This window comes from Ovis aries, chromosome 12, assembly GCF_016772045.2.
Source record: "Ovis aries strain OAR_USU_Benz2616 breed Rambouillet chromosome 12, ARS-UI_Ramb_v3.0, whole genome shotgun sequence".
In the NCBI taxonomy this organism is placed as follows: domain Eukaryota; kingdom Metazoa; phylum Chordata; class Mammalia; order Artiodactyla; family Bovidae; genus Ovis; species Ovis aries.
The window spans coordinates 11,751,122-11,768,710 of NC_056065.1; the positions used below are offsets into that span (position 1 = coordinate 11,751,122).

General features: G+C 41.9%; 1 long non-coding RNA gene and 1 other non-coding gene across 3 annotated transcripts in view; one reads left to right on the forward strand and one right to left on the reverse strand.

Moving 5' to 3' along the window:
* Nucleotides 1-17,589, forward strand: part of LOC105611804 (uncharacterized) — a 175,460-nt gene that overhangs the window by 124,909 nt on the left and 32,962 nt on the right. The gene's annotated exons all lie outside the window — the stretch shown is intronic.
* Nucleotides 8,864-8,936, reverse strand: TRNAC-GCA (transfer RNA cysteine (anticodon GCA)). The gene has a single exon. It is a non-coding gene; the product is annotated as a tRNA-Cys (tRNA).

Sequence of the window (17,589 nt, forward strand, 5' to 3'; positions counted from 1 at the left end):
TGATTAGCAGGTTTTGAGTAGTCATGATGAGTAAATATTATTAGAATGTAATTATCTCATGCGTGAACTTTCAACATGTGAAAAATTAGACTGAAAATAAAGATTCTTGCTCCTAATAAACCAATGATCCATGATAGAATAGGATGGCACAAAAATAGTGAAGGATTCATTAAAGAGAAAGGAGATACTAAAAAGGAGAACTCCAGACCAGACAGAGACTTTCCATCAGCTGTACTAAAGTGTTTCACTAGTTCCACTGTGAGAAAACTGTGAAAGTTTGTTCAGAGCCTCATTTTTATCCATGGAATACTTATCAGAAATGTTATGCCTGGGGACTATTTATTTATCTAACACATTCTAAGATTTAGTAATATCTCTATACATATTCACATGCATCTTATTCAGACTAGGAGTTATTCATTCTTGTATTCTCAAAGTTTTGATTATTTCATTAAGTGCCAAGTTTTTTTTTTTTTCAAAGAACATTTTGGAATGATTATACACAGATACTGGACCTCAGATATGCAGATGACACCACCCTAATGGCAGAAAGCAAAGAGGACTTAAAGAGCCTCTTGATGAAGATGAAAGAGGAGAGTGAAAAAGCTGGCTTAAAACTCACCTTTAAAAAACTAAGATCACGGCATCTGGTCCGATCACTTCATGGCAAAAAGATGGAGAAACAATGGAAATAGTGAGAGACTTTATTTTCTTGGGCTCCAAAATCACTGAGGACAGTGACTGCAGCCATGAGATTAAAAGACTCTTGCATCTTGAGAGAAAAGCTATAACAAACCTAGACAGCACATTGAAAAGCAGAGACATCACTTTGCTGGCTGAGGTCTGTATAGTCAAAACTGGGTTTTCCAGTAGCTGTGTATGAATGAGAGTTGGACCATAAAGAAGGTTGAGCTCTGAAGAATTGATGCTTTAGCACTGTGGTGTTGGAGAAAACTCTTGAGAGTCATCTTGGACAGCAAGGAGATCAAACCAGTCAATTCTAAAGGAAATCAGTCCTGAATATTCATTGGAAGGACTGATGCTAAAACTGAGGCTTGAATACTTTGGCCACCTGATGTGAAAAGCCGACTCATAGGAAAAGACCTTGCTGCTGGGAAAGATTGAGGGAGAAGGGGACAACAGAGGATAAGATGGTTGGATAGCATCACTGACTCAATGGACCTGAGTTGAGCAATCTCTGGGAGATAGAGAAGGACAGGGAAGCCTAGCCTGCTGCAGTCTTTCAGCTTGCAAAGAATCAGACATGACTGAGCGACTGAACAATAACTGACCAGTACAGTCACATTTCCTTTGCTAAGAGGGAGAAAACTGATCAGCAGCTTGAGTAGCTTTAAAGACCACAGACTCGGAGCCGGATATGCCTGAGTTTGGGTTCTGCATTTTCCACTTAGGAAGGTGGATAATATTGTTAAGTTGTCTAAGATTTCATTTTCTTGTCTATAAGCTGAATATAATTACCCCCCCAATAGTAGTTGTGAAAATTAGAAAATGCTGTGTTATCTAAAAAGAACCTTTCTTTGGGGAGGGGGTGTGTCTAGCTGTGCTGTAACAATGTAACATTGATACAAGAATTGAAAAAAGGAAAAGGAAATAAGTGACATAATTATGTTTATTTACAAAAGTAGATAGTTCACAGACACATATAATGTGTTCCTAATACATTATTATAGTTTTGGAAGTTTTTTTTTGCACTGTTAAACACTATTGATTCTGTCAAAGCATTTGACTGTGTGGATCACAGTAAATTGTGGAAAATTCTGAAAGAGATGGGAATACAGACCACCTGACCTGCCTCTTGAGAAACCTATATGCAGGTCAGGAAGCAACAGTTAGAACTGGACATGGAACAACAGACTGGTTCCAAATAGGAAAAGGAATACATTAAGGCTGTATATTGTCACCCCACTTATTTAACTTATATGCAGAGTACATCATGAGAAACGCAGGGCTGGAAGAAGCAGAAGCTGGAATCAAGGTTGCCGGGAGAAATATCAATAACCTCAGATATGCAGATGACACCACCTTTATGGCAGAAAGTGAAGGGGAACTAAAAGCCTCTTGATGAAAGTGAAAGTGGAGAGTGAAAAAGTTGGCTTAAAGCTCAACATTCAGAAAACGAAGATCATGGCATCTGGTTCCATCACTTCATGGGAAATAGATGGGGAAACAGTGGAAACAGTGTCGGACTTTATTTTGGGGGGCTCCAAAATCACTGCAGATGGTGATTGCAGCCATGAGATTAAAAGACGCTTACTCCTTGGAAGGAAAGTTATGACCAACCTAGACAGCATATTGAAAAGCAGAGACATTACCTTGCCAACAAAGGTCCGTCTAGTCAAGGCTATGGTTTTTCCAGTGGCCATGTATGGATGTGAGAGTTGAACTATAAAGAAAGCTGAGTGTCGAAGAATTGATGCTTTTGAACTGTGGTGTTGGAGAAGACTCTTGAGAGTCCCTTGGACTCCAAGGAGATCCAACCAGTCCATCCTAAAGGAGATCCAACCAGTCCATCCTAAAGGAGGTCAGTCCTGGGTATTCATTGGAAGGACTGATGGTGAAGTGGAAACTCCAATACTTTGGCCACCTGATTCGAAGAGTTGACTCATTGGAAAAGACTCTGATGCTGGGAGGGATTGGGGGCAGGAGAAGAAGGGGACGATAGAGGATGAGATGGTTGGATGGCATCACTGACTCGAAGGACATGAGTTTGGGTAACTCTGGGAGTTGGTGATGGACAGGGAGGCCTGGCGTGCTCTTATGCATGGGGTCGCAAAGAATTGGACATGACTGAGTGACTGAACTGAACTGAAACACTTTTGAGATAAATATGGAGATAACTAGATATGTTAATAAAATGTTGCCTAATTTTTACCTCATTTGTATTTTAGGGAAAACTGTAAAATCTTCTTTATGTATTCCAAACTAGATTCAAGTAGAACTACTTTTAAGTGACTTAACCTGCATTTATAATATGTGCAGAGATAATATCACTGCATTTTCACAGTGCTTTTATTAATCATTAATTTGTTATAGTTTCCATTATGTTTATTACTGAGAACAGCCTCTGTTCACCTAACTTTGTATTTTGCCAACATTTGCTTTTATGATGTTCTTGATGTGATATGATAGGGTTTATTTTTAGAAAACTAAGAGTTTTAAAAATAATTTTAGCTAGTAGTTCACAAAAGTTATTCCCTGTACTCTTTGCAGAGTACAAATAGTTTCATAGATTGCCACATAAATGGACATTCCTATATGAATTTTTTAAAGAATTCTGTCTTCTGTGGGCCTTGATCTTTTGAGAATTGCAGGATAGCTTATGCTCTATAAGTGCATATACTAATATATACACTTATCAGTCCTTCCAATGAACACCCAGGACTGACCTCCTTTAGGATGGACTGGTTGGATTTCTTTGGTGTCCAAGGGACTCTCAAGAGTTTTCTCCAACACCACAGTTCAAAAGCATCAATTCTTCGACACTCAGCTTTCTTCACAGTCTAACTCTCACACCCATACTTGACTACTGGAAAAACCATAGCCTTGACTAGACAGACCTTTGTTGGCAAAGTAATGTCTCTGCTTTTGAATATGCTATCCAGGTTGGTCATAACTTTCCTTCCAAGGAGTAAGCGTCTTTTAATTTCATGCCTGCAATCATCAGAGCGCGGGCTGCGACGGGGCACAGAGCGTGGCCGAGAGGAGCTACCCCATGTCCGAGGTCAGGGGCAGAAGCCGGGAGGACCCCATGTCGAGGGCTGGCAGCCAAGAGGAGTTACCCCACGTCCGAGGTCAGGGGCGGTGGCCAGGAGTGCCAGGCTGCGACAGCACAGGAGCAGCCGAGAGGAGCTACCCCACATCCGAGTTCAGGGGCGGCGGCTGGAAGGAGCAACCCCATGTCCAAGGAGCAGTGGCTGTGTGGGTGCAGGAGGGCCTAGAGGACCTATTCCACGTTCAAGGTCAGGAGGGCCAGTGGTGAGGAGATAACCCTCGTCCAAGGTAAGGAGCAGTGGCTGTGCTTTGCTGGAGCAGCCGTGAAGAGATACCCCATGTCCGAGAAGGCAATGGCACCCTGCTCCAGTACTCAGGCCTAGAAAATCCCATGGATGGAAGAGCCTGGCAGGCTCCAGTCCTTGGGGTCACTGAGGGTCGGGTATGACTGAGTGACTTCAGTTTCACTTTTCACTCTCATGCATTGGAGAAGGAAATGGCAACCCACTCCAGTGTTCTTGCCTGGAGAATCCCAGGGATGGGGTACCCTGGCGGGCTGCCATCTGTGGGGTTGCACAGATTCGGACACCACTGAAGCAACTTAGCAGCAGCGGCAAGGTAAGAGAAACCCAAGTAAGACGGTAGGTGTTGCAAGAGGGCATCAGATGGCAGACACACTGAAACCATAATCACAGAAAACTAGTCAATCTAATCACACTAGGACCACAGCCTTGTCTAACTCAATGAAACTAAGCCACGCCCATGGGGCCACCCAAGACGGGCAGGTCATGGTGGAGAGGTCTGACAGAATGTGGTCCACTGCAGAAGGGAATGGCAAACCACTTCAGTATTCTTGCCTTGAGAACCCCATGAACAGTATGAAAAGGCAAAATGATAGGATACTGAAAGAGGAACTCCCCAGGTCATTAGGTGCCCAATATGCTACTGGAGATCAGTGGAGAAATAACTCCAGAAAGAATGAAGGGATGGAACCAAAGCAAAAACAATACCCAGCTGTGGATGTGACTGGTGATAGAACCAAGATCCGATGCTGTCAGGAGCAATATTGCATAGGAACCTGGAATGTCATGTCCATGAATCAGGGCAAATTGGAAGTGGTCAAACAAGAGATGGCAAGAGTGAACGTCAACATTCTCAGAATCAGTGAACTAAAATGGACTGGAATGGGTGAATTTAACTCAGTTGACCATTATATCTACTACTGTGGGCAGGAATCCCTTAGAAGAAATGGAGTAGCCATCATGGTCAACAAAAGAGTCCGAAATGCAGAACTTGGATGCAATCTCAAGAACGACAGAGTGATTTCTGTTTGTTTCCAAGGCAAACTATTCAATATCACAGTTATCCAAGTCTCTGCCCCAACCAGTAACGCTGAAAAGCTGAAGTTGAATGGGTTCTATGAAGACCTACAAGACCTTTTAAAACTAACAGCCAAAAAAGATGTCCTTTTCATTATAGGGGACTGGAATGCAAAAGTAGGAAGTCAAGAAACACTTGGAGTAACAGGCAAATTTGACCTTGGCATATGGAATGAATCAGGGCAAAGACTAAAAGAGTTTTGCCAAGAAAATGCACTGGCCATAGCAAATACCCTCTTCCAACAACACAAGAGAAGACTCTACACATGGACATCACCAGATGGTCAACACCCAAATCAGGTTGATTATATTCTTTGCAGCCAAAGATGGAGAAGCTCTATACACTCAACAAAAACAAGACCAGGAGCTGACTGTGGCTCATATCATGAACTACTTATTACCAAATTCAGACTTAAATTGAAGAAAGGAAGGAAAATCGCTAGACCATTCAGGTATGACCTAAATCAAATCCCTTATAATTATACAGTGGAAGTGAGAAATAGATTTAAGGGACTAGATCTGATAAACAGAGTGCCTGATGAACTATGGAATGAGGTTCGTGATTGTATAGGAGACAGGGATCAAGACCATCCCCAAGGAAAAGAAATGCAAAAAAGCAAAATGGCTGTCTGAGGAGGCCTTAGAAATAGCTGTGAAAAGAAGAGAAGCGAAAAGCAAAGGAGAAAAGGAAAGATATAAGCATCTGAATGCAGAGTTCCAAAAAATAGCAAGAAGAGATAAGAAAGCCTTCCTCAGCAAACAATGCAAGGAAATAGAGGCAAACAACAGAATGGGAAAAACTAGAAATCTCTTCAAGAAAATTAGAAATACCAAGGGAACATTTCATGCAAAGATGGGCACAATAAAGGACAGAAATGGTATGGACCTAACAGAAGCAGAAGATATTAAGAAGAAGTAGCAAGAATACACAGAAGAACTATACAAAAAGTTCTTCACAACCAAGATAATCACAATGGTGTGATCACTTACCTAGAGCCGGACGTCCTGGAATGTGAAGTGAAGTGGGCCTTAGAAAGCATCACTATGAACAGAGCTAGTGGAGGTGATGGAGTTCCAGTTGAGCTATTTCAAATCCTGAAAGATGATGCTGTGAAAGTGCTACACTCAATATGCCAGCAAATTTGGAAAACTCAGCAGTGGCCACAGGACTGGAAATGGTCAGTTTTCATTTCAGTCCCAAAGAAAGGCAATGCCAAAGAATGCTCAAACTACCACACAATTGCACTCATCTCACACGCTAGTAAAGCAATGCTCAAAATTCTCCAAGCCAGGCTTGAGCAATATGTGAACCATGAACTTCCAGATGTTCAAGCTGGTTTTAGAAAAGGCAGAGGAACCAGAGATCAAATTGCCAACATCTGTTGGATTATCGAAAAAGCAAGAGAGTTCCAGAGGAATTTTTATTTCTGCTTTATTGACTATACCAAAGCCTTTGACTGTGTGGATCACAATAAATTGTGGAAAATTCTGAGAGAGATGGGAATACCAGACCACCTGACCTGCCTCTTGAGAAACCTGACCTTGCAGGTCAGGAAGCAACAGTTAGAACTGGACATGGAACAACGCACTGGTTCCAAATAGGAAAAGGAGTATGTCAAGGCTGTATATGGTCACCCTGCTTATTTAACTTATATGCAGAGTACATCATGAGAAACGCAGGGCTGGAAGAAGCAGAAGCTGGAATCAAGGTTGCCGGGCAAAATATCAACAACCTCAGATATTCAGATGATACCATCCTTATGGCAGAAAGTGAAGAGGAACTAAAAAGCCTCTTGATGAAAGTGAAAGAGGAGAGTGAAAAAGTTGGCTTAAAGCTCAACATTCAGAAAACGAAGATCATGGCATCCGGTCCCATCACTTCATGGGAAATGGATGGGGAAACAGTGGAAACAGTGTTAGACTTTATTTTGGGGGGCTCCAAAATCACTGCAGATGGTGACCGCAGCCATGAAATTAAAAGGTGCTTACTCCTTGGAAGAAAAGTTATGATCAACCTAGATAGCATGTTGAAAAGCAGCGACATTATTTTGCCAACAAAGGTCCAGCTAGTCAAGGCTATGGTTTTTCCAGTGGTCATGTATGGATGTGAGAGTTGGACTGTGAAGATGGCTGAGCAGCGAAGAATTGATGCTTTTGAACTGTGGTGTTGGAGAAAACTCTTGAGAGTCCCTTGGACTGCAAGGAGATCCAACCAGTCCATTCTGAAGGAGATCAACCCTGGGATTTCTTTGGAAGGAATGATGCTGAAGCTGAAACTCCAGTACTTTGAGCACCTCATGTGAAGAGTTGACTCATTGGAAAAGACTCTGATGCTGGGAGGGATTGGGGGCAGGAGGAGAAGGGGATGACAGAGGATGAGATGGCTGGATGGCATTACTGACTCGATGGACTTGAGTCTGAGTGAACTCTGGGAGTTGGTGATGGACAGGGAGGCCTGGCGTGCTGCGATCTTGGTGTCGCAAAGAGTCGGACGCAACTGAGCGACTGAACTTATACTCTGTATCAAACCACAGAAACAGTATTTGAGCCGGTCAAAATATTTGTGATTTTTGTGACTTTTTTTAAAAAATAAATGATTTTGTATATTATGTTTTAATTCTGTTAACAGGAGCCCATTAAGTTGCAGGAAATTTTGGTACCAGAATTGTGTTAAATCATTTTCCCCTTTCTTCCTTCCTCCCCTCCACCCCCTCTCTCTATGCTTTAGAGTATAGAACTTCTCCAGAAAAGGAAGAAGACAGGTCAGTATGGACATAATGAATGCAAACTTTTATGGAAAGATGGCTCCTGTTTAGTACTAAGTTAGTTGTTTCAAAGTATATTCTTACAGGGTCCAGCAGGTACTTAAAGTGAAAAAAATAGGAGTGGTAAACTCTAAGATAACCAGAGCTGTGAAGACCATAGTGGTCTGGAAACTGCATTCACATGGACCAAACTAGTCACTTTTAAGAGCTTAATGTGGTTTTTGAGGGCCTTGTAGCTTCCTTGTCCTAAAGAATGTGTCACTTTTGAGCAGGAGAGCAGAGAAGGTAAATTCTAAGACTGGGACCCACAGTAAGCAAAGGTAAGGGAGAAGTGCAGCTTGGTGGGTGGGAGTGGCTTAGGGAGCAAGCCTGGCTTTGGGCAGGAGTGCTCACTCAGGGTGAGCTTCCCTCCCTGGGACACGAGGTCACTTCTGTATATGTGTTTGCTTGTCACAGGCGGCGGAGGGTGCTCCTGGCCTCCTGTGAGGAGACACCAGGGTTGTGCTGGACATTGTATAATACATAGCCTGTCTCCCTCCAGGAGAATTATCTAGTCTGAAATGTGAAGTGTGCCAAGGTTGAGGAGCTCTGCTGCAGATGAATGTATGTGGAGGGAAGCAAAGAGAGAGATTTTAGATGTTATGTCCTGCAATTTATTGTTAAATGCTTCAGTATAGAAAGTGCTAGTTAATTTAATCTATACTCTAGGGTTGATTGGTTAACATGTAGATACTGTGGTCAGGAATACACACTTTAAGGGTGGTGAATCAGGGTAGAAAGACTCTAAACAGAGGCCCAGGCAGGAGAGAGCTTCACTGTCTTTATTTCAGGTTGCCTTATTAATTCACGCAAAGAAAGAAAGTGAAGTTGTTCAGTTGTGTCTGACTCTTTGCGACCTCATGGACTGTAGCCTACCAGGCTCCTCAATCCATGGAATTTTCTAGGCAAGAGTACTGGAGTGGGTTGTCGTTTCCTTTGCCAGGAGATCTTCCTGACCCAGGAATTGAACCTGGGTCTCCTGCATTGCAGGCAGATGCTTTACCATCTGAGCCACCAGGGAAGCCCATTAATTCATATAGTGGCTGCTAAATATTATTTTTTAATCCATTAAATGAGGGCTGACTGGTCTAGAAACCTTGTACAGGCTTGGCAGCTGTGGCACAAACAAGGCATAGAGATCCCATGGATACATGCTGTGGATGATACCCGGGCTTAGCTTTCTGTACCTGATTGGTGCTCACTTGTTGAGCAGAGCATACTGTTACTCAACCCTGACCAGGTTAGTTGCATCCTGCCATTAGAAGAGTGCAGAGGGTGGAGAATCCCAGGGACGGGGGAGCCTGGTGGGCTGCCATCTGTGGGGTCGCACAGAGTTAGACACGACTGAAGCAACTTAGGAGCAGCAGCAGCAGCAGCAGAGGGTGGAGAGTGGAGAGATGCTGGTTGAAGGGTACACATATTCTGTTATAATCAAGTAAGTTCTGAGGACCTAGTGTACAGCATGGTGAATGTAGTTGGTAATATCCTATTATATACTTGAAAGTTTCTAAGAGCATAGATCTTACTGTTCTCACCCCTCAAAAGAAGTGGTAATTATATTAAGTGAGGGAGGCATTTACTAACATAATGATGGGAATCATTTTGCAATATATAAATGTATAAAATCAACCTGTTGTACACCTTAAACTTACACCATGCGGCATATGAATTATATCTCAATAAAGCTGGGGAAAGAAAGAATGGGGTAGAATCTGCTTTAGGTGAACTTTCCTTACAGAACACCATGGAACACCAGGAAGAATAGAGGATGTGCCTGCACCAGCCTTCTGGAATAGGTGGCATGGTTAATTTGGAGTCAGGCACTGTTTCATAGGTGGCAGGGGCAGCTCTGAGACTTCCTGTCATTTTGGTGTAACTCTGAGTGCTGCAGCCTTGGGAGGAAGACTTTCAGCTCCATCTCCCTCTAACCACTGGTTGCTACTGAAAACAACAAAGAATCCATGTGTGTTATCAACGTATTTATGTTGTTTAGTGGTGTCACGTTACAGAACAACTTGACAGTGAGGCACAAGAATGTATTCAAGCCAGGAACTTGAAGTGATGAGAAGTTGAAGTTCAGTTCAGTTGCTCAGTTGTGCCCAGCTCTTCGTGACCCCATGGACTGCAGCACTCCAGGCTTTCCTGTCCATCACCAACATCCGGAGTTTGCTCAAACTCACATCTATCAAGTGAGTGATGCCCTCCAAACATTACATCCTCTGTCATCCCCTTCTCCTCCTGCCTTCAATCTTTCCCAGCATCAGGGTCTTTTCCAGTGAGTCAGTTCTTCACATCAGGTGGCCATATTATTGGAGTTTCAGCTTCAGCATCACTCCTTCCAATGAATATTCAGGACTGGTTTCCTTTAGGATTGACTGGTTTGATTCCCTTGCAGTCCAAGGGACTTTCAAGTGTTTTCTCCAGCACCACAGTTCAAAAGCATCAATTCTTTGGTGCTCAACTTTCTTTATAGTCCAACTCTCACATCCATGCGTGACTCCTGGAAAAACCATAACTTTGACTAGACAGACCTTTGTTGGCAAAATCATGTCTCTGCTTTTTAATATGCTGTCTACTTTCAGCATAGCTTTTCTTCCAAGGAACAAGCGTCTTTTAATTTCATGGCTGCAGTCACCCTTTGCAGTGATTTTGGAAATAAAAATGAAAATAATGTCTGTCACTGTTTCCATTATTTCCCCATCTTTTTGCCATGAAGTGATGGGACCAGATACCATGATATTAGTTTTTTTAATCGAATTTTAAGCCAGCTTTTTTACTCTGCTTCTTCAGTTTCAAGAGGCTCTTAGTTCTTCACTTTCTGCCGTAAGGATGGTGTCATCTGCGTATCTGAGGCTATTGATATTTCTCCTGGCAATCTTGATTCTAGCTTGTGCTTCATCCAGCCTGGCATTTTGCATGATGTACTCTGCATATAAATTAAATAAGCAGGGTGATAATATACAGCCTTGAGGTACTCCTTTCCCATTTCGGAACCAGTCTGTTGTTCCATGTCCAGTTCTAACTGTTGCTTTTTGACCTGCATACATATTTCTCAGGAGGCAGGTAAGGTAGTCTGGTTTCCCATCACTTGAAGAATTTCCCACAGTTTATTGTGATCCACACAGTCAAAGGCTTTGGCGTGATCAATAAAGCAGAAGTAGATGTTTCTCTGGAACTCTCTTGCTTTTTTGATGATGCAGAGGATGTTAGTAATTTGATCCCTGGTTCCTCTGCCTTTTCTAAAGCTTGAACGTCTGGAAGTTCACAGTTCATGTACTGTTGAAGCCTTGGAGAATTTTGAGAATTACTATGTTAGTGTGTGAGATGAGTGCAGTTGTGTGGTAGCTTGAGCATTCTCTGGCATCCTCTTTCTTTGGGCTTGGAATGGAAACTGACCTTTTCCATTCCTGTGGCCATTGCTGACTTTTCCAAATTTGCTGGCATATTGAGTGCAGCACTTTAACAGCATCATCCTACATTCTCCTGTCAGTGGTTGTTCAGCAGTAAGTTGTAATTTTGGAGTTCTCCCATGAAAAGATGAGTGTATGTCCTTCTATTCTGCCATCTTGAAGATCCCTGGGGAAGTTGAAAGCAGGAGATTTTTAATTGCTGATGTCAGTGGTCATGTATGGATATGAGAGTTGGGCTATAAAGAAAGCTGAGCACCAAAGAATTGATGCTTTTGAACTGTGTTGGTGGAGGAGACTCTTGAGAGTCACTTCGACTGCAAGGAGACCCAACCAGTCTATCCTAAAGGAAATCAGTCCTGAATATTCATTGGAAGGACTGATGCTGAAGCTGAAACTCTAATACTTTGGCCACCTAATGCAAAGAATTGACTCATTTGAAAAGACCCTGATGCTGGGAAAGATTGAAAGTGGGAGGAGAAGGGGACAACAGAGGATAAGATTGTTGGATGGCATCACCGACTCAATGGACATGAGTTTGAGTAAACTCTGGGAGTTGGTGATGGACAGGGATCCCTGGTGTGTTGCAGTCCATGGGGTCGCAAAGAGTCAGACATGATTGAGTGACTGAACTGAACTGAAGACGAAGAGGAAAAAATTGATGGTAAGAAAACCAGTGGGAAAGCTCTCAAAATAAGGGGTGTGAGGTGATGAATTAAGGTTCTGTTGGAGTCAGCAGCAGTTGAGAAGAGGCAGAATCTGAGAGACCTATTGATGGCATAAGAAAAATAGCTAAAATCTGTAGTTCTCTATTTTTTACTTACTGTGCTTACCCTTTTCACGAACTTAAACCCTTTTCACATCTTAAACCCCTGAACAACTGTAAATGCTAGATATTATTATCACCAATTTCAGGTGAGACAAGTCAAGTAACAAGAGTTTAAGTGTCTTGCTTATGATTGTAATAATATTATGTGATGAGCCAGAACATTTGGGACAGATTAGCACAGGTTTGCCTGGTGTGATGCCAGCTTCCAAAATGGGTGTGTTGGAGATGGAGCCAGTTACCACAGGGAAGGGAGGAGGGTAGGTGTGGACCTGCCAGACCTGCCAGGGCAGAGTGTAGTAGGAGTTGTTGGCTTATGGAGGATCTGCTGGAGTATCCATTGAAGCTGAGCCAGAATAGAGAGAGCCAAAAAACGGTAATTCCATGGAGTTAAAGTGTCCTGTGTTCCTGGATCTGCTTGGGTTTCAGTGCTTCAGTAATTCTACATTGCAACTGCTGATGAATTTTGGTTTAGGAGACGCTTTGGACTCCAAAGACTTGTATCAAGAAAACATTTATTCATGATTCTTAAGCATGTGTATATGATATTCAGACCTACTAAAACTCATCATTTACTAATACCAGAGCTTTCTGCTGATTGTAATTCAGACACTTTGGGTTAACTAGAACTTGCAGCTTTTAAATTGTCATCTTGATAGCTTCTGTTCTGTGATTTTGTGCTTGACCTCAGAAACTCGGAGGAAGAATTTATCTTCCTTAGGATTTTGTGAAAGATGGTTGCAGATTAATTTATAATTCATACTATAATAGATTAACTGATTTAATCTATAGATTCCCTCCAAATTCATGATGGAAAAACAGGGTAAACCACTCCATCCAACCTTTCGCTGTCAAACCTGAGTACTGAAAAGCCAGTGGATATTTCCAGGGGTCCTTCCCATAGTGTCTTGGAACCTTTGCTAGACATTTTACAAAAAAGAAAATTTTTATTATATTTCCCTCATGAATGACCTCCTCTACCATTCACTTCTCTAGAAACCTACACTTCTTTAAAGGATTTGATCCATGCAATATCTTTTTGAAGCTTATTTTTCTTGATGGAATAGAAGCTTCTTGAAAATAGGGAACTTGTCTTGTTTGCAGATCTACCTTCAGTGCCTAGATTAACGTCTGACATATTGCAGGAACTGAGAATCGAGACAAATTCCAGTTCCTGTGTTGAATGATACTGGGGCCAAGCAAAATGTATTGGCTTTGTTTGTTTTGCTCCAGGAAGCTAAGACTATAGACCAATTAAAATGGATATCATAGCTTGTTCCTCAGTATTGCTTCAAAAACAGCAGAGTTTCTGTGTCCTTAATTCTGCCCAATCCTGGATGTTTCCCTGCTTTTCAAAAATGATCTTAAAGTTCTGCAGCATGGGTACTATAAGTAACCTTCCTTTCTTTGTTTCCTTTAGAGATTTCTAACACTGTGTCAAGGTGGTGTCCTTATTTGCCGCAGTAAATTTAGGAAACTTCTTTTGATCAGTAAGCATTTTGGGTTGTCTTGTTGGGGGCTTTCTACTGAGCTAACATTGGGCAAGGGATCACTGGCATTAATCCTTCTATTTAATAGCTATGGATTCTAAAGCTCAGAAGGGTGAAGTACTTGATTAAAGTAAGTAGACTGTGTTCAAATTCATTCAGTCTTTCTGCAGAGCACTATTTGTACATGGCTCTTCTGAGGTTTCTATCTTCCTTCAAGGTTGCCTTGAGGTTGTTTGAACCTGATCCAGGGCTGTGTTATGGGCAGGGGAAAGGAAGGGAGTGAAGAGCATTTGTACCCTGGGTGTTGTCTTGACCACCTCTTTTAAGGGGAGGACCTGGATTTGGGGTGTGCCTGTTTCACCAGTTTGTATGGGAAACATGAGCTATGGAGTAGCTCTGTGTCCAATGAGAATATGTAGCTTAGACAATGAAGAGGCGGATAGAATGAAGCCTCTGGTGAACATAGTCTCAGCAGGAGTGATCTTGTTCCCAGGGGATGAAAGCAAGTTCTTGGGGGATCAAGAAAATCTCAGGTGTTACAGGTTTGTGGTCCTATAAAGGGCCATGGTACATAACCAGCTGTAGTGTATCTGAGGTATTAAAATCTTGTGAGGAGGGGACAATGAAAAAAGAAAGTCTAAAGGGGGGGTATTAATGAACAAAACGTTGAGAAACACACCTCTAGTGACAATTTCTTCTAGATGACCATGATTCAAAAGACGTCAGGTACTGTTCAAAGATTGCAAATCTAATATTGGATGTGGTGCAGCCACTCATGGAGTCAGAAAAGGCATTTAGTTTCTTAAAAACAAACCACATTTAAAAAGACATTCTTAAGTAGAAAGAAAGAAAAGTACATACATATGGTGATTGGGATCTCTTAGCACCTCAGTAGGTTTGGTTCTGTATGCTGTTAATTCTGTAACTGAAGTGTGTGTGTGTGTGTGTGTGTGTGTGTGTGTGTGTGTGTGTGTGTGTGAGAGTGTGACACAGAGAGAGACAGATGGAGAGACAAGACAGAGAGCAACTTTTCTGAGATAGAGGACTCTGAAAACTTAGCTTCCACTAGCATGAACTTCACTTGGTATAGAGATTAAGTGGAGTCCAGCATCTCTGGCAGATTGCATAGCTAGCTACAAATGAAGCAAGTCATTAGAGACCATGATTTCCTAGCCCTGGAAAACATAACAAGCCCCAATATTTACTCTTGTCTATCGCATTAGCAAGATGTACCAGTCAAAATTAATCACAGCTGCTGGAAAGCAGATAATTAACATGTCTCATATTATTCATCCTCTTAGCTCACGGAGAGCCGATAATGGGGTCTCTGTGTGCTACTTGACTGTTTGCATTTAATTTGAATTCTAATCAGAAAATGCTGAAGGATTCCTGAAACATTAGATGGCATAATATACTAGCTTGAGCTTATTGACACAGGATCTAGTGTTACTTCCTAAATAATCAGTTTCCAAGAAATATTAGATAATAAAATAGATACTGTCTATATAAACATACTCCCTTGTGGCTCAGACAATAAAGAATCTGCCCACAATGCGGGAGACCCAGGTTCAGTCCCTGGGTCAGGAAGATCCTTTAGAGAAGGAAATGACAATCCACTCCAGTATTCTTGCCTAGAGGACTCCATGGGTAGAGGAGCCTGGTGGGCTACAGTCTATGGGGTCACAGAGTCAGACGCAACTGAGTGACTACACTTTCACATAACCATATTTACTGAAATGAAATTTATCATGAAAATTGGTCCTTCAAACACCTTGACATTGGTAGGTGTGATTTCAGAGAGAAGACTTAGTCCATAATGTAACATAATGAAGATCATAATAATCTGGATTTTTATGAGGTTATTTTGCTTTTTATGCAGTCTTGGATGTAGGTTATTATGTAAGCAATGCAAACGAGTAGGCCTATACTTATCATTCTTCAGTTTGCAGACTAATGGTCACTGTGTTTCATACTTCTCAGGTAATTGAATCATCACATTCTAGGCAGTTAACAGTAATTTTATTTAATTTTTTTAGGGTGGTTTTAGGTTCACAGAAAAACTGAGAGGAACGTGTAGAGATTTCCTGAATACTCCTTGCACCACCGTACAAGTCTCCCCCATTATCAACCTCCTCCACCATAGTGGTACATTTGTTGCAATTAATAAACCTGCCTGGATGTATCTTAATTGCCCAGAGTCTGTAGTTTACACTATAATTCACTGTTGATATTATACATTCTATGGATTTGGACAAGTGTACAATGACATGTGTAATTATACTATCATACAGGGTGTTTTCACTCTCCTAAAAAGCCTCTGTTCTCTGCCTATTCCCCCAACTACTAGAAACTTAACCTTACTGTCTCCATACTTTTATCTTTTCCAAAATGCCATATAGTTGGATTCACACAATATAAAGCCTTTTAAGATTAGCTTCTTGCACTTAGTAATCAGTGCTTAGGGTTGCTCCTTGTATTTTCATGGCTTGATAGCTCATTTCTTTTTAGCATTGAGTAATGTTCGGGTGTACCACTGTTTACCTACTGAAGGACATTTTGGTTGCTTCCAGGTTTTGGCAGTGATGAATAAAGCTGCTATAAATATCTGTGTGGCAGGATTTCGTAAGGATGTAAGTTTTCATTAATAATGCTTTTAATCCCTAACCTTTCTTTTTGGCAGCCCTACTTCATGCATTTTGCAACTGCAGTTTTGGACAACTGCATTGTTGAGAAGTTTGCAAAATGACCAACATATGTATATATTAAAAACTATTCTTTGTTTGTTTATTTATTGTAGACTCTTATTTTAGACTCCTGAATTTATTTATTGTAGAATCCTAAAACAAGCCTCTCAAGAGCTTATTTTAAAACATATACAAAAAAAAAACATATACAATATATATTAAAATATACATTAAAATAACATATTAGGGGTTGACAAGTATTATGAAGAATAATGTCAGGGGAATAGAAAGAGGTGGTGGTGATAATGTTATTTTATGTAGGGTGACTTGAGAATGTCTTCCTAAGACATTTGAGCAGAGAACTGGACTGAGAGCATTCCAGGCCCAGGGATTAGCAAGTGCGAATGACCCAGGGTATAGGGAGAAGAGAATGACGAGCTCACAGAAGAGCAGGGCGATCCCAGTGTCTGGAGCGGATGGAAGGGTGATGGTTTTGCTGGTGGTGTTAGAGCAGTAGAAAATAGGAGGAGGAAGATTAATTAGGCTTGTTGTTGAGGTGCTGGTGGGTCTCATGGTCCAAAATGAAGATTTGGGGTTTTTTCCTTGAGTGCTACTGAAATTGCTGGAGAATTCTGAAGAGTGACATAATCGGACACATTTTAAAAATAATGCTCTGGCTTGTTGTGTGTGTGTGTGTGTGTGTCTGTGTGTGTGTCTGTGTGTCTGTGTGTGTGTGGGTGTGTGTGTGTGTGTGGGTGTGTGTGTGTGGGTGTGTCTGTGTGTGTGTGGGTGTGTCTGTGTGGGTGTGTCTGTGTGGGTGTGTCTGTGTGTGTGTCTGTATGTGTGTGTCTGTGTGTCTGTGTGTGTGTCTCTCTGTGTGTGTGTCTGTGTGTGTGTGTGTCTGTGTGTGTGTGTCTGTGTGTGTGTCTGTGTGTGTGTCTGTGTGTGTGTCTCTGTGTGTGTCTCTGTGTGTGTGTGTCTGTGTGTGTGTCTGTGTGTGTGTGTCTCTGTGTGTGTGTGTCTGTGTGTGTGTCTGTGTGTGTGTGTGTGTCTGTGTGTGTGTCTGTGTGTGTGTCTCTGTGTGTGTCTCTGTGTGTGTGTCTGTGTGTGTGTCTCTGTGTGTGTCTCTGTGTGTGTGTCTGTGTGTGTGTGTGTCTCTGTGTGTGTCTCTGTGTGTGTCTGTGTGTGTGTCTGTGTGTGTGTGTGTGTGTGTGTGTGTGTGTGTGTGTGTGTGTCTGTGTGTGTGTGTCTGTGTGTGTGTGTATCT